At 39.4% G+C, this 23,999-nt stretch overlaps 1 long non-coding RNA gene and 1 pseudogene across 6 annotated transcripts in view; both read left to right on the forward strand.

Annotated features, from left to right (window-relative positions):
* LOC140596699 (uncharacterized) overlaps positions 1-17,970 on the forward strand; it is a 76,486-nt gene extending 58,516 nt beyond the window's left edge. For 3 of the 6 annotated variants that reach the window (XR_011998600.1, XR_011998602.1, XR_011998601.1), the window contains 3 exons: positions 505-661; positions 15,516-15,643; positions 17,635-17,970. This is a non-coding gene — a long non-coding RNA (uncharacterized lncRNA). Of the gene's footprint in view, positions 1-504; positions 662-10,445; positions 14,305-15,515; positions 15,644-17,634 lie in introns of those variants that run through there. The other 3 variants (XR_011998604.1, XR_011998603.1, XR_011998605.1) reach the window with 3 other exon arrangements.
* Positions 2,382-4,869, forward strand: LOC140596698 (ras-related C3 botulinum toxin substrate 1 pseudogene; annotated as a pseudogene).
* Positions 17,971-23,999: the final 6,029 nt, after the last annotated feature.

Below are 23,999 nucleotides of genomic sequence, written 5' to 3' on the forward strand. Positions count from 1 at the left end.
AAGATTCCCTTGAATGATGTCTGGAAAGGTAGAGCTTCAATGGACTTGCCTTCTTCATTCTCCTTATTGGGGAGGAAAAAAAGAGAAGCAAGTATATGAAACGCTTCCACGTGCCTATCCAACGGGTCCCACTATGCTCTGAGTGGCCAGACCTACATATATTCTGGGATCTCACGGAGGGTGTGTGTCAGTCATGGTTGTCGCTTGCCAACCACAGAATCCTTTCTGACTAGTGTAAAAAAAAAAAAAAAAAAGAAGAAGAAGAATGGAATGAAAGAATATTAGGTTGTTTACAAACTCTCTGCGAGGGCCAGAGATTCATGTTCTATTCTCTGCTTGCTTTTCTTGCCATTTTTTCTCTCTACGGTTAGTCTGTGGTGAGGGTGGTGGTGGAACCAATCAGCAAGAAAAGTGTATTTGAGTTATTAAATGAGAGACTTATTTTATTTTTTTATTTTTTTTTTAATTTTTTTTTAATTTTTTTTTTTTATTTATTTATGATAGTCACAGAGAGAGAGAGAGAGGCAGAGACAGAAGCAGGCTCCATGCACCGGGAGCCCGACGTGGGATTCGATCCCGGGTCTCCAGGATCGCGCCCTGGGCCAAAGGCAGGCGCCAAACCGCTGCGCCACCCAGGGATCCCAAGATCTCCCTTTTAACAGTAAGCCTTGCACCTCCTTTCTATCATCTCTCTAACCCCTGACAACAACAATCTATTCTTGATCTCTATAATTTTGACATTTGGAGATTTGTAGTGTCTCAGACTGCATTTTTTTCTATAGCTTTTTTTAGTGGTTGCTATAGGGTTTTTTGGCTCAACTTATCAGTGTCTATTGGTGTCAACACTTTACCAGCTCAAGTGAAGTGTAGAAACTTACCTGTCTTTATATTTGATTTTCCCCTTTTGTAATAGTCTTAAGTATTCCTTCTACGTACCCTGAAAAACTACATTAGGTAGTGTGATAATTTTTGTTACAACCATCAAATACAACTTAGAAAACTCGAGAGAAGAGGAAGTTCTAGAAGGTACCCATATTTTTGCTTTTTCCATTTTTCTTTTTTTTCTTCCTGATGTTTCAAAGATTCTGCCTTCCATAATTTTATTTCTGGTTAGAGAATTTCCTTTAGGCATTCTTTTTGGGTAGGTGTGCTGGTAATGGTTTTAGTTTTAGTCCTTAGTTTTCCTTTATCTGGGGAAGGAGGATTCTTTCAGTTCTGAAGGATGTTTTTGAGAATATAGGATTCTTTTTTTAAAAAAGATTTTATTTATTCATGAGAGACACACAGAGATAGGCAGAGACATAGGCAGAGAGAGAAGCAGGCCCCTGTAGGGAGCCCAATGCACAACTCGATCCTAGGACCCAGGGATCACGACCTGGGCCAAAGGCAGACGCTCAACCACTAAGCCACCCAGGTGTCTGGAGAATATAGGATTCTGAATGAATAGTTCTTTTCTTTTGATGCTTGAAAAATGCTGGGCTACTTTTTTTCTGGTTTCCGTGCACTCACATGAGAAATCTGCTATCATTCAATTGTTTTGGGCCTATATGTAATGTATCGTTTCTCTCTACTTTAAGACTTTTTTCTTTGTTTTTAAGTTTCCAGAAGTTTGACTGTGATGTGTCTTGGTATGGATTTCTTTGAATTTATTTTGTTTAGTTTTTACTTAGCTTCTTGAATCTTTAAGCTTATGTCTTTTGCCAAATTTGGAAAATTTTCAGCCATTTTTTTAATTTGAGTAACTTTTAGCTCCATCTCCTTTCTCCTCTGCTTCTGGGAACTCACATGACATAAAAGTTAGATGTTCTGTTACATTCTCCTGGGTCCCTGTTTATTTATCTTCTCAATCCATTTGATCTCCTAGTTGCTCAGAATGGATATTTTCTGCTGCTTTATTAAGGGTTTTATTTCAGGTTTTGTAGTTTTCAATTCTAAAATTTCAATTTGCTTCTTCCTTCTACCTTATATTTCTTTGTTAAAACATACTATTTTCAAAATCTATTTTAAGTATGTTCATAATTGCTTGTGGAAGTATTTTTTATGAAGGCTCCTGGAAATCCTTATCAGATGATTCTAACATCTGTGCTGTTTGGATGTTAGTGTGCATTGATTGTCTTTTCTCAGTAGTTGACATCTTCCTGGTTCTTTGTAAGATGAGCGGCTTTTCATTTAAATTTGGACAGTTTTAGTATAATACTATGAGATCTTATTTAAATCATGTGTTTTAAAAGAAATCGTGTATTTTTGCAGGCTTCTCTTGATACGTCTTTGGCAAAGGAAGTGAGGAAGTGAATGCTACTTTGTTACTGTCCTGTGGGAGTAGAAGTCTAGGTTCACCACCTGGCCTCACTGACAGGGGAAGTAGGGGCTCTCTGTTACTAACGGGTGGAAGTGGAGTTCAGGCTTCCTGAAGGCCTCCATCTATAACACTCTGGCTAGGCTTTGGGTGGTGGCCGCGGCTGGGCTCCGGCTTTCCGTCCGCGGAGGGCGAGGCGGCGTGGACAGCGGCCCCGGCACCCCGCGCCCCCCTGCCGCCTGCAGCCGCGCGCCCGCCCGCGGCGCCCCGAGCCCGCCGCCCGCCGCTTCTCGCGTCAGCGCCCGCCCGCCCGCCGCCGCCGCGGCCCAGCGAGCGGCCCAGATGCAGGCCGTCAAGTGTGTGGTGGTGGGAGACAGAGCTGTAGGTAGAACTTCTCTACTGATCAGTTACACAACCAATGCATTTCCTGGAGAATACATCCCCACTGTCTTTGACTACTACTCTGCCAACGTTGTGGTAGATGGAAAACGAGTGAATCTGGCCTTATGGGATACAGCTGGACAAGGAGATTATGACACATTACGTCCCTTATCCTATCCGCAAACAGATGTATTCTTGATTTGCTTTTCTCTTGTGAGTCCTGCATCATTTGAAAATGTTCGAGCAAAGTGGTACCCCGAAGTGCGACACCACTGTCCCAACACCCCTATCATCTTGGTGGGGACTGAACTTGATCTCAGGGACGACAAAGACACGATTGAGAAACTGAAGGAGAAGAAGCTGACTCCCATCACCTACCCACAGGGTCTGGCCATGGCTAAGGAGATCGGTGCTGTGAAATACCTGGAGTGCTCTGCTCTCACGCAGCGAGGCCTCAAGACAGTGTTTGATGAAGCTATTCGAGCGGTTCTCTGCCCCCCTCCCGTCAAGAAGAGGAAGAGAAAATGCCTGCTGTTGTAGATGTTGGGTTCCCCTGCCCCATCCCCCTCAGAACCTTTGTACGCTTTGCTCAAAAATGGTGGAGCCTTCGCACTCAATGCCAAGTTTTTGTTACAGATTAGTTTTTCCATAAAACCATTTTGAACCAATCAGTAATTTTTAGGTTTTGTTTAAAGTGTAAGACTTCAAACTTTCACATTAAAATTTAGCCCTAAAATGGCCAGCTTTCTTAAAGCCTTATTTTTCAAAAGCCCCTATTCTTGCTCAGATTAAGAGTTGCCAAAATACCTTGTGAACTAAGTTGCATTGTTGTGCTGAGAACACTAAGCACTAAACCGTTCAAGATCCCTGTCCTTCAGAAGAGACGGCAGTGTCTCAGGTTTGGACCTGCAGACCTGTGCTTGCTAGTTTCCAGTAGGAAAGCCGCACAGCCTCCTCGAGCTGTAGCCACATGGCCATCTAAGCCCGGGGCCACGCCCTAACTGTACTGTATGTCCTCACGGAAGGAGCATAATGACTCAATTCTTTGGATCAGTCTTTTTGATTTTGTAGTGAAATTTTTTTGAAAAGTTAGTGTATTCCATTGTATACATAAACCACAAAGGAAGGGAGAAGAAATGTTGGGAAATATCAGGAGGGGAGACAGAACATAAAGACTCCTAACTCGGGGAAACGAACTAGGGGTGGTGGAAGGGGGGAGGAGGGCGGGTGTTGGAGGGGAATGGGTGACGGGCACTGAGGTGGACACTTGACGGGATGAGCACTGGGTGTTTTTCTGTATGTTGGTAAATTGAACACCAATAAAAATTAATTAAAAAAATAAAAAATAAAAAGTGAAAAAAAAAAAAAAAAAGTTAGTGTATTCGCTTTTGCTGACATTTTGAACAGACCTCTCACTCCCATGTTCCTCCAATGAGGGCGGGGGGCACAGCATGTGACGTGATCAAAGGATAAAGACAGTATTTTGACAAAATCCGGAGGTTAATTTACACTGCATTGTACACGTCATAATCAAACTGAGTAAAAGTGTCACGGGTAAAATTTTAAAAGGTTAATTTCTGTCAAATGCAGTAAATGAAGAAAGGTCGGTATTATCACGAAGTGTTTTAAGCTTTTCCTTTTTCTTAGACCTGCCATCCTTCCTGAAATTGGGCATTTAATTCATCTTTGAACTGGTTGTACCCATAGTTGCTAACTTAGTGCTTTTCTTATAGAACCCCTTCTTAACGAGCAATATGCCTCCTTGTATTATAAAATCTTTCTGATAATGCGTTAGAAATTTTTTTTTGTAGATTAGTAAAGTGCATTCCTGTTTCCTTGTTACTTTATTCAAAGCTAATAAGTACTCTCCTTAGTTTTCTAGTAACTAGGTGTAAAAATCATGTGTTGCAGCTTTACAGTTTTTGAAATATTTTAGATATTCCTAAACTTTGAACTTTCTTAACATCACTGTCTTGCCAGATCACCAATACTGTCCCCTAACGCTGGCCCTCCTCTGCCTCACCCCCCCGGACACACGCTTCCCGTTGCCCTGCCTGACCATGTTCCCTTGGGTCTGTGACATTCTGTAAGCCCGTGCTTGTGCTAACGAAGTTCTGTACGACTTACCCGCTGGCAACAATACAAGGTTGGACCTCTCAACCAATAAAATAGAACAACATTTTTTAAATTGACAGTTGCAGAATCGTGGAGTGTTTTTACATTGATCTTTTGCTAATGCAATTAGCAGTATGTTTTGCATGTATGACTTAATAAATCCTTGAATCATAAAAAAAAAAAAAAAAAAGTAACACTCTGGCTAAAAGGGAAAGAGTGCATCATTATTGCCCTTCATGTGGTCTCTCCTAACACTGTGGGGGGTGGTTCTATTATTGCTGAGTGATGGTATAAGGAACAACTTTCCTCCATTGGGCCTCCTGTACATTACTCCAGCAAGGATGAAGAAGTGGGTGCTTTCTTCATCACTACTGGATAGGATGGAAGTCCAGGCATAGACTTAAGAACAGGCATAAACTTCTTATTTTTCTTTGATTAAAATCAATTGTGCTTTATTTAGTACCCTAATTCTGTCTAAATTAGCCTCACAAATGGAGCATGCAAAAAGTAGGCTTTCAAAAACTAAGCCAAGAGTAAGTTGGCACTGTTATGATGAGCGTGATGTTAGCACTTGGACACCCAGGATCGTGAGAATTATAGAAGAAACGAACGGAAAGACTTGTAACAGTATTAACCTGTCTTTGGAGAAGCTGACTTCATGATTCATTTCAGACCATTGTTTCTAGTAATCATGTAAGCTTTTATGGAACAAATTTATACATTTGCATTTTATTTTTACTACCAAAGTAGTGTTGTCTTTGAGGTAAGTTAAAATTTTAATTTTCTAGCAAACTGAATCTGTTTCCTTTTAATAACGTTACAGTAAGCTGTTTAACAGAGACTAACTAAGCTCCCAGATCTTCTGATAAAATGCACACATGGAAAAAGAGAGAAATATACCATATTTGGTGGGGGTAATAAAAGTGGGAGAAAATACAATTATTTGATTTTCAAAAAGTATTTTAATAAGACAATTATTTCACTTGTTACAGATTTCCATTACAATATGGTTGCCAATTCTTTAGTAAAAAATCCTAAGTATTACCTACCTCTTATTCAACGAATGTGTAGTGATGCCCTATACAGGCAAAGCATTGTATTATATGCAGTATGGAGTAGCGACAGAGAAATACAGAAAATGATCCACACTTTGTACACTGTTCTCATAAAAAAAAAAAAACAAAACACGAAGTCTGATTCAAGAGGCAAGATATACATCCTTGAAAATGGTGATAAAAGAAAGTTTTTAAAATGTCAAATGAATTGTAATAACCAAATGCTGGAACATCTGTTGGATTAAATAGAAAATTCAGAGGAAACTGAATTGATTGGGAGGTCAGGGTAGCAGCATAAATGGAAAGCAATAGAATCAGTGTGAACAACGTTGAAGTGGTAAAGCATAAGTGCTATGGGTCCAGACACTGGGCCATGAAGTGTGTTGGGTAGATAATGGAAATCAAGAGGGAAGGAGCGCTTTAAAAAAGAGGTGTTCTGTAGAGCCATGGAAGAGATGGAAAAGTGACTTGGTGTCAGATTTCATACCTTGAAAGATTTGGAAATTTGGTAGAGAAGTTTCTACAACAGACTCAGATAAAAAGGCAAATAAATGATCCCAGTAGGAGGTTACATACTGCAGGAGTGTTATTCTATCTATTGGAAAAGTGGAAGATGCACCAGTGAAAGATTAGGATGGCAAAATCAGTTTTGAACCCATCAAGCTTAGTGATTCCAGTAGAAATAAAAAAGAAATGTGAGTATGAAAGAACTCTCAAAGATCTTGGTTCCTGGACTGTTAGCAGGTGGGAAAGGTGGGAGGAAGAGAGGGATGGAAGGGCCAGGAATCAGGAAGAACCAACAAGGACTCTAAACATCTTTTGTTGTTATTGTTGGAAACCAATTTGTAGGTTGTTTCAAATGTTTGATAAAAAACATGGAGGTCACATTTTCAGAATACCTCTGTAAGATATTGTCAGAGGAAAGAAATAGAGAAATAAGATGATCATAAAAGTGAAGGTCGGTACATACGTTTGTTGGTCAAGTGGAGGGGGTCAAATAAAGCAGAGAAGAAGTTATTTAATGGGAATAATTGAACACAAGGGCTAGACACTATGGAATGAGAAGAAAATTGAGAGATATAGGATCAACATTTGACGTGGATGGATAGGATGGGGAGCAGAGATGGCCATTGGAAAGGAAACATATAAACTTTTTCTCCAAGGTGGGAAAGAATAAAGAGAAGATGGGTGTGGGGACATATTTTGAAAAACAGTTTATGTAACCCGGGGTCAGTGTCCCGGGGTTGGGACTTGAGTTCACTTTCCTTCCGACTAGTTCTGTAACCTTAAGAAAATACTTATCTTTCCAATTTTCAGGAGTTCCCAAAACTAGAGATACTAGTAATACCTCTCTGGTTGGGTTATTGTAAGGGATACGTGAGATAAATTATATAAAATATTAGCACAATATCTGGCACATTGCAATCTAAGAAATGATAATATTGTTGTTATTTCAGATCGATTATTTTGAGTTGGAGATGGGCTCATGAAACTTTGTGCTTGAAATAGCATATAGATAATTTAGCTATTTCAGCCAATTTTTCCTTTGCCTTCAGGGCTCTACTCAGAAAGTTAATCCACCCAGAGAATATTTGCATTTTAATAAGGGCCTTCAAGCCTAGGGGGAGAGGATGTAAGAGAAAAGGAGCTTTTCTGCTTCTCAAGTAACATCACATAAATGAACATTTTTATGCCTGTCTTTGTGTAAACTGATCCTGCTCTGCACCACATTTGTAATAGGATTTTTGAAAAATTTTCTAGTTAGTTTCACCTAGTTAAAGATGTATTTAATAATATGTTTAGCTTTAAATCATTTATAAATTCCCTTAAAGTCACATAGCGCTGGTCGGGTTGGATTTCATTACAGCATAGGATTAAACTCCTGTAATACTGGGCCTCTGAACAGAGCACCTGTCACTTCTTTTGTCATCCCTGCGTTGCTTTTCTGGAAGGGTGCGCTCTCAGAAGCCTGCACCTGTGGATGTACCTATGCCACGGTGATAGAATTCACCAGAAGATTGTATCTTTTAAAAAGGGAAGATAAATCAGAGAACGATTTATACATTTGATTGGTGCTTTCTTGGTTTTGAATTAGTATAAATCAACACCAAAGATTATTTGTGAGAAACAAATATTTACCAAAATTGGTAAATACATTTGGAGCTTAAGCTCCTTTTACAATATCCGTTCACTGGCATAAGCACATGTTTTATTTTATAGTCACTTACGTATATGTGTTAAGATGGCAAATACTGGAGAATATTCATGTAATATTTCAAAATGTTTTTGAAAAATAAAGGTTTTGGATTGGATTTAGAAAATAAATTGAGAGTTGTGCTCTCCTCGGAACCCAAATGACTTAGAGGAATTTATTAATGTCAGTACTTACAGCCTGGACGCTGAAGACAATTATTCAGAAATCTCAGTGAAAACAGTAAATATTCTGCTCGATGTTGAATCAGTGGTAAAAAATTGAATTACATATAGTTGGGGTTAATTTCTTTTGTGGGAGTTAAATTCAGGAAATGGGAAATTCTACAAATTAGGATATTGCATAAAAACATATTAATTTACTTCTCTGCATCTCAGGGCAATGTTGTGCAATTAAGACAAGTGAAAACACAGAGAATTTGGCACAGTCATTACCCAGAACCGGGTAGTGATGGTGTACTTGATGAATGAGCTCACACCTGGTTCATATCCATAGCTAGACTCAGCAGTCGTGACTGCTTCTCTGAGCCGGCAAATGCAACAGGTTTCAACTGAAACATGGAACACGTCCTATTCCTCAGTGATAACAGATCAATTACCATCAAAGACAAGATTGGCATTTTGATGGCAATATTTCATATCCTGCTTCTCCCCGAAGCACAGAAAAATCCAAGTGTAGATTAAAAAAAAAAACCTGATTTGACATCTTCTTTTTTAATCCCCCTGCAATCCAAATTTTAAGGAATTCATTAATATCAAAGCTTTGTTTCCAAAGATAAAAAATCAAGCTAGTTTATTCTTTCTCTAAATGGAATGTTAGCTCTAACAATGAAGATATTTCTGTATGCATTTTTCGTTTTGGCTCTCATAAACTAAATTATCTCTCTGATCAGCAGTTTCTTATACTTGCCAAACCTATGGCTCTCTGCTCATTACATAATTTAAATAAATAAGCGTAATTTTCTCATTAAGCTATTTCCATTTTTGTGAATGCTTTTGAAAATGACACTAATTTTCCAGCCAGGGTAATATTACCAGCAAATTTCTTCATTTATTAGATATTTTGGACTAGGAGAATCTTTAGGTCTGGTTCCCTGAAGTGCAGACTAAGAGGTATAGATTAACAGGTAGACAGTTTATTAGGGAAACGGGTTTGGGTTCAATACCTAAGTGGCAAGGACAGGAAGCATGACTGGGCTGAGGACGATCATGAGCTGTAAGATGGTCTTTTTGGTTTTAGTTTAGTTTAGTTTTCTTTTATCAAGATTCTATTTATTCATGAGAGACACTGAGAGGGAGGCAGAGACATAGGCAGAGGGAGAGGCAGGTGTGGGAGCTTGATGTAGGACTCAATCCCAGGACCCCTGGATCATGACCTGAGCCAAAGGCAGATCCTCACCCACTGAACCACCCAGGTGCCCCTGTAAGGCAGTCTTAAGTAATGCTTCCTTCCACTTTGTGGGAAGCGCTGGAGTTGGGACGGCCCTTCAGAGTGATAGAGTAGGTAGTTAGCTAGATTTGGGCAGGGAACAAGTCCTTTCCCACTGATAAGATGATGGAGGCCCAGTTCTAAACAGTTGGGACAGATCCCAGGGGATGCCACAGGAGCTCTTCCCTACTGCCCAACAGTAACCGATAGCTTCATTATGATACATGTACACTGTGGTCTCTCTTCCCACCCCCCAACAGACAATGGCTGCCATGACAGTTCCCACAAGGATCATATAGGGCCAAGCCTCCCTCTCCTAATTCCTTAGAAGACTGGCTGCAACCTTAGTCAGAAACCGCCCTAGCTATGACCCATGGCCTATCCAAAAATAAGAGGAAAAGACAACCCTGACCCCCCCCCCCCCCCCCCAGTTCAGCTGTCACCTCTGGGCCTGCCTACGCTCCCATCTCGAGAGTGTACTTTCGTTTAAACTGCTATTAAACCTTTGCTTGCTTAAGAGTTTGGCTCTGAATTCTTTCTTGGCTGAATACAAGAACCAAGACCAGGGAACAGGACATGCTGTTGACAAGAGTAGTCCTAAATTGGGACACTGTAGGTGCTAGGCTGATATTCTCCTGCACTGAACAGTCATTGGACAGAGTCTACCCCCAGAAAGTAAGCATGGCCTACCCCATCATGGGGCAATTTCTGGAGAGGGCTGACATCTATGGACCAGAGCCCGGCTTTACCCCTTGAACTGCAGAATAGTCCTTCACACCTGGGGGAAAAGGGGCTGCGCTGGGTATCTTGGTATACCCTATAAAGAACTAGCACCATTAAAAAAATGTGTAGCCTAAAGGATTTCAGACTGTTATCATCTTAGAGAAATGAATTTAGTGAAGTGGTGTTAAAAAAGTACAAATTGTTTAAAAAAATGAAAATAAATTATAATCATTGTTGAGATGATCACAAATTCTATCTCTCACACAGATTTATTATATTAGTGTATTCTCTACCCACCCCCCTCTAGCTTTCTTTTTTTTTTTTTTTTTTCAAAATAGTTTTCGGAAGCAAAGTTATAGACAAAAGCAACATGGACTTTGGAGTTAGACTTGACCGTGTGCACACTTAGGTTTTACTACTCACTAAGTGCCCAATCTTGGACAATAACATCTTGGAACCTCTGTTTTCTTGTTTTTACAAAATGACTACAATTGTGGGGGGGGAAATTAAGTGAGATGACATTTTTAATAGAGTCCACTTTAATGTTTTTGACTTAGAAGTAGCTTACAAAAATGTAGCTGAGAGTTTTGTTTTTCCCCTATTATAAGTCTAAAGCCATTGCATTAAATTTTTTAAAAGATTTATTTATTTATTCATGAGAGACACGGGGTGGGGGGGACAGAGACATAGGCAGAGAGAGAAGCAGGCTCCCTGCAGGAAGCTTGACGTGGGACTCAATCCTGGGTCCCCAGGATCATGCCCTGGGCCGAAGGCGATGTTAAACCACTGAGCCACCCGGGCTGCCCTGCTTTAAAAATTAATATCAATATTAGGAATTTTGTATTCCGTTGTTAACTTGGAAATCATTCTTCTGTTTCGGGTGATGACATTCTTCTTCTTTGGTGACATTAATGCATCCCCAAAGAAATTTCAGCCTGCAGGAAAGAAGTGTAAGTAAGGGTGCCAAAATATACTGGTGACTGTCACCACACTGAAGACTTAGTGTCTCTTTCAAAATAGTTGGTTAGAAAACAATACTTGCACAACAAAATATGGCCGGCTGTTTTGTCAATCTTTTTCATGGTCATTAACTTTTTATCTCTTCCAATTAACATCTCAATTTTCAAAGACTTCACAGAACTAAAGTGAATTTATTTCAAAATAATTTACCGAACTAAAAGTTCTCTCAGAAGACGATGGTTGACATTCTACTTTTAGCTACTCCCACCATCCATAAGAAGGGATGAGATAGCTAGAAATAGTGCCACTGTAAGGAAGAATGATGCCAGTGGTGGCTTGTCTGTACTTATTAGATCTCTGTATTTTCTTTTTCGGTTCTGATATTTAAATTCCCTCTGACTGTTTGGGTGGCTTGGCAATACGATCTATCTTTCCATTCCTCGTCTGCTAAAATGTACCTTTCCTCTCTCCCTCACTCCTTCAAGTTCTTTTATGCTCAGTATGTCTTGAGCTTGAGTCTAACCAAACCATTGATTTAGAGAGTGAAGCCTCTATAGCTAACTTAATGGGTAAATCCTTTGTAGAGAGGATATGTGCTTGCTAACTCAGCACCCCTTAAAGCGAATTTGTGGGAGAAGAGATCAGACCAGCGAGGGAGGCTGGATCATGGAAGGTCTCCTATGCAGTGCTGAAGAGTTTAGATTTCTTCCTACGTGTGATGGAGCCAGTTAAAAATTTAGGGGCAGGGAAATGGAATGATTAAATTATATGATGGATAATTAAAGATAGAATCAGATTAGGCTTGTTTTGTTCAAAGTTCTAGTATCTAAAAATTAATGACATGCAAAGGTTTTCTGATCCTCAATATTGTTAGTGGACTCCCTACTCTATAAATGAGCCTGATATGATCAGATTAAGCTCTCCTTGATACTAGGATACATCCTCGGAAGCTAAAAGTGTTTTATTTCATTTAATACCCACTGAAGATGGACTAGTCTTACTCAAATACTAACAATGTATTCTAAATTGAAGGTGACAGTGCTACTTCACTGAGAAAAAAAAAACCCTTCAATTCCTTCCCATGCATTACAGTTTCTATTTTTAACTAGACCCGCATTTTCAATATTTTGCTGGACATTTCTGTACATGTGTGCTGCTCTCTTCTTTCTATATGATGCAAACCAGCTTGTTTCTCTGACCCCTAGCTTCACCACTTACTAACTTCTGCTGCTGCATTTCACTTCCAATCAGTTAGAGAGCCCTTGATTGTTTACTTCAAAATTAGTCTCAAATATTTGCCCTTTCCCCCCATATCCATTGTTTTTACACTGGTACAGACCCTTATCATTTTCATTCTGAACTGTTAAAATAGTCCCTGGACTTTGACTCTGTCTCTAATTTCTCATCTCTCAATGCTCTCAGCGTGCTACTATCATAATTATGTCTCCAAAGCACAACTTGGATAATGTCACTTCCCTGGAGGGCCTTCTGTGTTCTCCCAGGATCAAGTCTAAGCTTTCTAGCATTCAAAGTCAGTCACAATCTACCCATATTCTTTCTTCCGTAAGAACTACGAAAAAGGAACTCTGATCCATTTGGAGTAAATTTGCTCATGAATGTAAAAATTAAAAGAAAAAAAATTTGAACAGAGGATGAAAGGTTAAAATTGCCCTGTGGTAGCACGTTTTTTGACCCTTGGGTAGAAAGAAGGGATTGGTTATCTAGGTGTGGGTGCAAACTGGTGCTGGATGAAAGGGTCTCTTGAGATCCACTAAGTTTAAGATTTAGGGAGCAGTCACTCTGACATCTGAAAAATCCAGTGGAACAGCGAGAAAAGCAGCTGCTTGAAATGGTTGATGGCAAAGCTCTGACAGCGATGTCCTTTGGGAGGTAACAGTGACAGCCAAAGAATTAGAAAAGAGAGACTGGGGTGACTTTTTAGTGGCCAGAATCCTAGGAGAAAAATAATTCTTTTGGAGACAAACCTATGAATTCCCTGCCCACCGAAAAATGGAGTGAATATTTTTTACAAGTTGAAAAGAACTGAATTAACGAGTTTTGCTGGAAACCAGAATTTCAGCTCGTCATGGTCAGATAGAAATATCTCTTAACGTTTTGCTGGCCTTGTCTTCCAGAACATGCTCTTCCCTTCTATCCACTATGCAGCCTCTCCTGAGTCACACTTGCTTGTCCATTGTTGACTTTGTGGGCCTCTGGCCTCTCGCATGATTGGTTTCCTGGTCAAGTTCCCTTTCTTTCCCTGCTGATCAAAATTCCAAAGATCTGTATTGAGAACCAGTTTAAGCCACTTTCTGTGTTCTTTTTGGTAGACATCAGTACCCACAGGAAACTTTGAGGTGATAGTCTAATACTCTCCCCACCCTCACATTTAGACTTTAATGAATATACATCTCAGACCAAATGCTGTCTCTCACATATACTTACACACACACACACACACACACACTTAATAAGCAAACTGTTAAAAAACAGTACGTATATCCTATTTTCCCAGTTCAGGGCTCCATAAATTCCTGGATGTAAGAAGTCCTTAGAAATCATATAGCTCTGGGTTAAACTTTAGCTCCATGACTTAGCTGTTGAATGACCTCAGACATGTTACTTAGCTTTTCTGATTCTCTCTTTCTTCATCTATGAATTAGGGTAATGATCCAGCCATGTAGATATCCTATAAACAAAATATCTACACGTGTGCAGGAGTTGTCGTGGAGGAGATTTCAAGAGTTTATGAGACAGTTGTTAACATAATCATCTAAAAAATCAAATTATATAAACTTACAGTAAATAAATGATAATTACAGTAAATAAGTTATATAATAAACAAAGGCAAGCAACATTAAAAATTATGACTTCCTAATTGACCACATTTTACTATTTTTCTATGTTTTTATGCTACTTATGTTTACAGTATAATGTGCCGCTGCAAATCTCTTCTCAAGGTTGTTTTCACTGACGTGATGTAGCTTGGGAGCTGGCAATCAGACATGCTGGGAGTATTACACCAAGGAAGTCAGCAAGCACTAAAAATCAGAGTTGGATCTGTCCTTTGGTTGATTGTCTCTAGACTCAAAAAATCATGAGGAAAGTGTCAATAATGTGAATTAAACTCGAAGGTATGTCATGCTTGTGGTTTTTAGATAGCAAATAGCCCCCCAAAATGAAGAAATATATTCTTAGTATTCAAAAACTATCATCAATTCTATAAACTTGACACACTATTAAAGTTCCAACATTGGACATTTGCAATTGTGTTCATTTTTTAATTGCAAACATAGACTGTCTATAGACACAAGAGGTTAGCAACAATCAATGAATACTGTGAGAATCTGTCTATATGGAAATTACAATAAAAATTATAGTATATCTTATTATTTGTAAATTGTGTGCTAAATATGTTTATATCATTAATTTTTATAATAAAATTAGGCATCTAGGGATCCCTGGGTGGCGCAGCGGTTTGGCGCCTGCCTTTGGCCCAGGGCGCGATCCTGGAGACCCGGGATCGAATCCCACGTCGGGCTCCCGGTGCATGGAGCCTGCTTCTCCCTCTGCCTATGTCTCTGCCTCTCTCTCTCTCTCTCTGTGACTATAATAAATAAATAAAAATAAATAAATAAAAAATAAAATTAGGCATATATATATACCTATATACACGTATATATTTTTTCAGACAGTTGTTAAGATTTTGTCAGCACCCTTTTGCGTATATCCTTCTCTTGAGTTTCTGCTCAAATGTCATATTCCCCATGAAATCCTTTTGGATCTTGTCTAAACCGGTATTAAATGCACCTTCTGCCTTCCATAGCAACTTGGGACCTAATTAAAATGCTTTTTATCCTAAAGAGTACTTAGTTTTATGCATATATCTATTTATCTCTCTGTCTGGTAACCTCCTAGAAAATAAAAGAAAAAGTATTATAGATCTTAATCTTGGCATGCAGCTTGACATTTAGCATGAAACTATACTGTAAGACTCTCAGGAAATATTTGTCAAAAAATCAAATATTTCACAGGGTTTGATTTAGATGGCATTATAAAATAGTTTCCTTTTTCCAGTGGATTCTAGATATCTTCTCATTGCCTGCGAGCAGATCAGCTGACAATAGAGTGGATTTGAAGTAAAAGAAATTGAATTAATATTTTTCTTTCACCACATTAGTGAAATGTAACACATTAGTAAATCTCTTAGAATTAATTTATTGATTAATTTTAAGAAAAACCAATCTTCCTTCTTCACAAAATATTCTTACTAAATAAGAAGAATTGGGGTCAGGATAAAATTAATAGGTACTGAGCCAGCTTTTTCTTTCCTGCATTTTTCTAGGTCTAAGATTCTTTACCCAGCTTTTACCTGATAATAATATCAATAATAATAACAGTTAATGCTTTTATGTGCCTCCTGTGCTCCAAGTGCTTCACATATTTATCAAATACTCATCACATTTCTATAAGGTAAGTAGTATATGTATTATTTAACATGTATAATTTACTATATATGTATGTACAAACACACAGGGAAATTGAGTACCAGAGCATTTAAATAACCGTAAAACTAGTAAGTGACAGAGCTGGAATTTGAACCCTGGCAGTCTAGCCTCAGAGTTAAATTTGACAAAGCAGTTTTCATATCTTAGAGAGAGACTATCTTATAAAAAAAAAACAATGAAATTTTTGTGTTCTTAAAAAATAAGAGCCTGAAAGAATCGGAGCATATAATTTATCCATAAACCATAATTTTGGGAAGAATTCATGAAACTATAAGTGGCAGATTTCCTCCCAAAAAGAGATAACAGAGGCACCTGGGTGGCTCAGTCAATTAAGCGTCTGCCTTCCGCTTGGGTCATGACCCCTCATTGGGCTCTGTTCAGCAGGGAGTCTGCTTCTCCCTCTCCTTCTCCCCTCACCCCCCAACCACTCATGCTCTTGCTCTCTCTCTCAAATAAATAAATAAAATATTTAAAAACAAACAAGCCAAACCAAAGGAGATAACATTTCACTGTCTGAGAGAGGAAAGGTTAACAAGAGGAAAGCTAACCACTGCAGGGTTAGATACTAGTGTGGTCTCAGAAAAGATGGTGCTAAAGATGGTGCTAAAAGATGGTCATCTCTGCCAGGTTGGCAGGGAAAAGGAGCAATATCCCCAGATAGGTTTGGGGGGATCCAAGAACAGAGAGGATCCAGGTCTTCCCAGTAGACTACAGCTGGGAGAGAAACAGCCTTCCAGAGGAAGCCTAGACCAGAGCTGTGCCCAACTGGGCAGACAAATGGTGGCCAGGATGGTCTACTGGAGAGGAGACCTAGGAAAGCTCCAGGAGACTCTGGAGTCCCCGGGATGCTAGAAGAGCAATTCAACAATTTCCCATACCTATAGAGGTATGAGAGGATTGAAAAGGTCCTACAGTCACAATGAAGCCATGCCATCTGCAGATCTCCCTCAGGTACAGGGATATTCAAAGACCAGACAGAAAGAATGAAAGGCCACAGAAGCAATATGATAGGAAGAACTTTCCAGATTTAAATTCAGAGCTAACTGATTTTTAACCTGGAGTTATAGAGTAATTTCTAATTTCACTGACTTTACCTGAGGGATGATTAAATAAATGCGATGGAGAGAATAGGGATTTAGACAAAGTATTAGATTAAATTACAGAAACTAAATTTAGAATTCTCATAAACTAGAGTTAGAAACTATGAAATTTAAACTGGTTGTACACTCTCCTCATAGGTGTATAAGTCCATTTAAGAGATAATAACTGAAATTTAATAGAGAATTAATGTCCTAACAGACATGTATTCATTTAATATATATGTGTATGTATTTGTACATGTGCGTGTATAACAAACATATACACCTTTGACTGACTATGACTGATTTATAGATTATTTATCTGTCTGTTTATAGAACACCATCACTGGGATGTACAGTTAACTTTTTGAAGATGTCACAGTAGTTAAGAGTTCAGGTCTGGAGAGGTGCTTGGGTCAGTCAGTTAAGTGTCTGCCTTCCAGCCCACCTCAGGCTCTCTGCTCAGTGGGGAGTCTGCTTCTCCTTTTCTCTTTCCCTCAGCACCCTCTCTGCCCCCTCCCTCTTCTTGCACGTGCATGCCCTCTTTCTCAAATAAATAAATAAACAAAATCTTTAAAAAACAAAGAGTATAGGTCTAAGGGCCAGACTCCTAGAGTTTATACCCTGACTGCTTCATACTCCATGTGAAACCTTGAGTAAGTTATTTGACCTGTTGCAGATATAGTTTCCTCATCTGTAAGTCTTCACAGGGTTGTTGGGAAAATCCCATGTGTTAATAGTCCTAATGTATAGAAAGGTGGGGGTGCCTTTGTAAGTCCTCAGAAATGTTAGCCACAGGCATTTCATATGGTCTTCAGTCAGCATGACTGGGGGTCATGTTCAAACTTCTTTCCTTGTTTTCATATCGGTGAACTAGGCCATGCAGTCATTGGCAGTGGGCATGACCTCCACGCTCTTCAGTCTCCTATGGAATCTGGAGCATCACTTGGAGAAGCTTGGACTCTTCCCAGGTGCACTTCTTCTGAGTGTGCTGCAACCTACCATATGTGAGTCCAGCCCCTTCACTCTCTTACCTACCTTTGTACATTTCAGCCTTTTTATGGGAAAGGGAAGCCATCTTTGAAGACAGTAGAAGAGCAATTATCTCTTCTTTTATCTCTTCTGGAGGAAGATAATCATGGAAATCACCTTTTAAAAAATTACTATTAAAAATGTGAGTGTTGAATAAAGAGAATGCTTTTAGTTATAAAAACTCATGTTTCCTTTGTGTTCATTTAAATTGATATCATAGATGATATTGTGTTTTCTGTCTTTTCATCTTATTCTTCAGTGTCTAGGTCACAGATTAGTGCTTCTAGGGAATGATTTTGCTGCCAATGTGTTGAAGTCATGAATCCATTTTCTGATCTGCTGGCTTTAGAGTTTTGGTTTTTTTTGTTTTGTTTTGTTTTTAAAGAAAGAGGTTTGCCCCTTTTTTATTTAGATTCCTGCATGAATTTGTTAGCATTTAATGAGTATTTACTTTTCTGTTAAAAAACATGAGTTATGGGACACCTGGGTGGCTCAGTCGTTGAGCATCTGCTTTTGGCTCAGGGCATGATCCCTGGGTCCAGGATCGAGTCCCGCACCGGGCTCCCTGCGTGGAGCCTGCTTCTCCCTCTGCCTGTATCTCTGCGTCTCATGAATAAATAAATAAAGTCTTAAAAAAAAAGTTATCAGTACTTGGATGATTATTTCTGTTTATCGACATGTCACCACCAAAGCCTCCAGTTTCAAGAGTGACTTTAATAGAGAGGCCAGCAAAAACATGTAATGAACAATGATTTTAAGAAAACAGGCTTACCTGGTTGACTAATACTACCTCCAAGAAGAGGAGCAGCAAATAGCTTGTTTCTTGTGCTTAGATTCTATTGTTAGTAAGTTATCAAAATAATACTGATCAAAATTTGAATCTAAATTGAAGTTAAACTGTGAAACCAAGACGATCAATCTGATTTAAGTCCCTTGAAGGTGGCAAATGGAGATTTAGTTTCTGTTCTTTCATTTAATGGAAGTTTAGAATAGTTTTGAAAATATTATTGTGATTTTTTTGTCATGAGACTTACAGAATAATTCCAAATCTGAAGTGGCAAGTACATGAAATTACTTTAGTGTTTTTTTAATACTCGTGAGAACTTTTTAAAGCCAACTCAAAGACTATACATTCTGAAATATTCCAGAGAAGTAAATTTTGAGGTAAATTGACATAAAGTTGTCTTAAAAGAAAATTCTGGAGGCACATGGGTGGTTCAATGGTTGAGCATCTGCCTTTGGCTCAGAGTGTGATCCTGGAATCCCAGGATCGAGTCCCGTATCGGGCTCCTTGCATGGAGCCTGCTTCTCCCTCTGCCTATGTCTCTGCCTCTCTCTCTGTGTCTCACATGAATAAATAAATAAATTCTTCAGAACAAAAGAAAATTTCAGAACATAAGCTAATATTACACATTAATTTTTTTAAAGCCAAAAGAATTTCTTTGCTTTTTTTCCTTACAAATTTAAAGTTATTCATAGTTTTAAGGAAATAGAAGACTGAAATATAATTGAAGTTGTATATTTAGTAGTATAGATAGACTCTAATATTTTGTCTTTTAACATTTGATTTTGTGTTCTTGTCAGTGAACCATTAGGTAAAAAAAAAAAAAAAAAATGAGGAAATAAAGCACTATTTTCCTTACTCTTTACTAGGAGTAAGTGTTCCTGAGGCTGACATTGAGTAAAATTCTGAAAATCAAGAAAATGTGACATGGTTTCTTGGGAAGTCTGAGAAATCATTGAAAACGTTATATTGTATAATTAAGTCACTTACCTTCTGACTGGTCAAAATGTCAATCCTAGATCTTTTCAAGAAAGAAAACTTGAAATTTCATATCTCGCTGGGAACTATGAAACGTTTGCATGAGACACATCTGGTCTAAGACAGACCTTGGGGTCCCAGGTTTCTCATGTGTAAGGTGACGTTTCTTAGATTATCCACCTCGCTCTAATATTCTTCATTTTCTTAAAACTCTAAGTGAAAAATAAGCAAACGTGATTCCAAAAGAAAATGTTTATCAAAGACAGTTCTAATGATTTTTCTACCTGTATTTCCACCTGAGTAATTACAGAATTAACATAAAGTGAGTAGGTAATAGCAGCTACTTAGCTTGTTGCTACCAGATTAGTTTCAGGCCACTGCATTCCATGGTGAAACTTCAGAGTTCCGCAGCGTTTATCATACAATCCACCATAGTACTGGAGGTGTGACCTTGAAATTTGGGAAAACACTAGGGATTGAAGCCCACCTGGAATAATCTACTAGTAGTTTCCACGGTTAAAAAAAAAATAAAAACAAAACAAAACCTAAATGACCTCATTAGTTTCTAATTTCCAGGATGCCCAAATTGCCTTGCCCAAGAAAAATGCTACATTTTATTTCATCCACAATCTGTGGTACTTGATATCATTGTTGTTCTCTGCATATGTGTATTCATTTCAGGAATATCTCAGTTCTTGATATAAAGTCTCATTTCTTTCCTTAATGCAGATTCCGTCAGGTTTTACTAACTCTCAGTACCTCTGCAAACCTGAGAAAAGTTCAGTGGGAGGAAATGATTCTCCATAAAATTCTTGTAGCTGTTTCAGCAATGAAAAATACACAAACATTTCAAATAATTAAAATCGGAAGACAATGTGGTTGTGTGTTCTCAGTTGCTCAGTCCCTTAGTTTCCTGTGATATATGTATTTTTTCTCCAAAAAAAATGGTATTATTGTGCTTTAAGCTAGAAATATCAATGAAATTCGCACTCTTGGATAAACCTTTTTAACAAATAAATCTTCCATAGAGTGACATCAGCATCACTGAGAAGTTCAGTAACGTCTGTCCTTACCTAGGCCAGGGCTGATAGTAGGATGTGCTGTCGTAGAAATGGGCTCCTTTCCAGCAATGCTGACAATATGATTCCAAAGTAATAAAGGTCAGGTGGTGGTGCAAGGTGTGTGTGATTATTACAATCAGTGGCACCCCATTCGGGGTGGTGGCCAAGAAAGCTCACCCTTCAGAGAGGTACAGAGATGGTATTCCACAGACAAGAGCAGAGGGCGGTCCGTAAGGGTACTATTTAATTTATACAACCAAGAAAAATCAAGGATGGATAAGCAGGAGATGGAAGATGGCTACCCCAGTAAACAGTCGTGATTCCTTAGTTTCTGTACCTGAACCAATTCTCAGAGCTGGAACCCATTAACTGAAGGAGAAACCAAATTCCTATGAGGATAGACCCTGCGACAGTGCAGCAAGTGTATTCAGTTCCAATTCCCTAGTTTTGTTTCTAAAGTGAATTATAAACATTAACTCTTGTAAATGTGCATGGGGGAGAAGGAATTACCCAGATCTGTAGAAGATTACTGGACAATGCATCTAAATGAATGTCATTGCTCGAGGACTCAAAGTGCCAACTTGGCCTCCTATTAGCTTGGGGGTGTGTGGTGGCCAGGTAATAGGTGGCATCCTGGCCCAGGTCCCAGCCATGAACCTACCCTGTGGTCATTTCTCCAATGCAAAACTGGAATGTGCATACTTGGTAGTTGACGGAGAATCCTCAAGTAATTCTTGATGTTTGGGGTGTCAGTTATTATAGGGGAGAAGGCCAGCTAGAAGCCTCTGAATCGTTTTCTTTCCAGTATAGTAAATCAATACTGTGTCTTGGGACTGAATGACAGAGATTAGTATCATGCTAACAGAAGAGAGGATGGTCTCTATGATATTCCTGCTAAATGAACCAACCTGGGCTTTAGAGAAGTATGATTGATCATGAGGGATGACAGTGAAATTCCATAAAGTTAAACAATTAGTGGCTTCAATTGCAGCTGTTATACTGCATGCGGTATTTTCACTAGTATAGATAAACAAAAATTCTGATATACAATATACTGTCTTTGAGCTGATAAAAGCCTTCCATCCCATACATGTCAGGAAAGTGATTTGCACTTATGTAACACAGACAGTATTATACATTTCCTGTGTTGCCCCAAGTCCATGTTAAAACCCCATACTGTCTGCCATAATGTCATCAAAAAGGAGCCTGGACTGATACCCTGTGGTATATCACATTGGTCTAATAAAAACATCATGCGAATAGAACCAGATGAGCACAAAGTATGTGTGTTGTGTTAAGACCCATGCATTCCTAGGGTAGGAGACAAACTGTGAAGATTCAGGAGCCTACCTATATGAAATGCTTAGTGGGGTTAGGGCCTGGGGAATTTACAACATCCTTCTAAAGTAAAAGATAAATTCTATTGTATCTCACCTCACACCACAAAGAGAAAGAAACACAATTCTTGGGTGTTTTTGTTTTGTTTCATTTAGATCTGGGGACAGCATATTATACATTTGGAAATTCTCTTCTAACTCTTATATATACTGGTCGTGTGAAAGGCCGCCAGCTTTGAGTGGGGCCCTAAGCAAGAAAGAGGTCTGGAGCAGATCCAGGCAGTAGCAAACTATCTATCATTCAGAAAGTTGTGACTGTAATGTCATTGGTCCTTTGCAGAGACCTGACCATGGAACATCAAGTCACCAGTCTAATGTGGTCACAGATGGCCTTCTTTAGTAAGATTTTGCTGACCCCCCAAGTCATAATAAGCTCCGGCAAGCTGAGCAGTCATCCAGTATAAATGGAAGTGATTCCACAAGTTCCAAGCACAGACAGGACCAGATGGCACCAGTAAAAACCTTCTTATGATTTATTTTTAAATATTTTATTTATTTATTCATGATAGACCCAAAGAGAGAGACAGAAAGAGAGAGAGAGAGAGAGAGAGACAGGCAGAGGGAGAAACAGGCTCCCTGCAGGGAGCCCGATGTGGGACTCCATCCCAGGACCCCAGGATCACAACCTGAGCTGATGGCAGTTGCTCAACCACTGAGCCACCCAGGTGCCCCAACCCTCTTATCATCTTATCTAGCACTTCTCACCCCTGGCTTTATGTGGGTGTTGGGGTCCCTTATGACCATCTTATTGAGGAGGAAGAGGCCGGCTAGGTTGATTAAGAAGTTGGCTTAGTTTATTAGTGACAGCTGAAGATGAACTGCTGCTCTCTATTCCACTTACTCAGGACAGCCCTGAAAAAAAGTGGTGACTGGAACTCCTTCCACAGAGCAGAGTTCTGGGTGGTGCACTCAGTCATCTACTTTGTGTGAATAGGAAAATGAAACAAAATAAGAATAGACAGGGGCTCATGGGTGTTGGCACTGATCGAACAGGGACCAGAAAGGGAAAGACTGGAAGTTCTGGCTGAGGAGGTCTTGGGAAAAGGCATGGAAACGGATCTGCAGGGATTGCCATGCAGTAAGATGTTCTTGCCCTGGCATCCGATGTAAACACCCACTGAAAACATTCACCATTGAAACGATATTAAACAAACAAGTAGGGGCACCTGGGTGGCTCAGTGGTTGAGCGTCTGCCTTTGACTCAGATCGTGATCCTGGGGTCCTTGAATCGAGTTCCTCATCAGGCTCCCCTCAGGGAGCCTGCTTCTCCCTCTGCCTTGCCCACCACCTCTTGTGCTTCTGTGTTCTCTCTCCCTCTCTCAAACAAACAATCAAATAAATAAATAAATAAATAAATAAATAAATAAATAAAAAACAAGTGGACAGAATGACTTGGCCAGTTGATCTCAGTTAGGCTCTGTCATCAAGTACCTGAAAACCAGCATACTAGTTGACCTGATGGACAGTAGTCATGGAAGTGGAGATGGGCCTGATAGCATGGCCTCCGACTCATCAAGTCTGGGCTAGCTATCGCCACTGCTGAATGTTTACCTTGCCAGCAATAGGACCAAATACTGAGCCCCTATATACCTGAGAACAACAAATCACTTGGAAGAAACCAACTATATTGGACCCTTTCACCTCGAGAGAACAATAAACACATTGGTCAGGACCGGCACCCGTTCTGAGTATGCGTTTGCCTCTTTTGCACACAGGGCCTCAGCCAATGCCAGAATCGAAGAGTTTGTAGGTTCTTTGACCCACCAATAGAAGATTCCAGATAGAACCATGTTATACTAAGGAACCTACCTTAGAGCCCACAGTGGGCATATGAACCTATCACATACTGTGCCACCTATAAGCTCCTAGCCTGACTGAGAAATAGAATGGTCTCTTAAAGATGCACCTGTCACCAGGTCTGAGAGAACAGACCTCTGGGTCTGTCATGAATAAATAAATAAAATCTTAAAAAAAAAAAGATTGTAAGAAG

This window comes from Vulpes vulpes, unplaced genomic scaffold (assembly GCF_048418805.1).
Source record: "Vulpes vulpes isolate BD-2025 unplaced genomic scaffold, VulVul3 Bu000000733, whole genome shotgun sequence".
Classification (NCBI taxonomy): Eukaryota; Metazoa; Chordata; class Mammalia; order Carnivora; family Canidae; genus Vulpes; species Vulpes vulpes.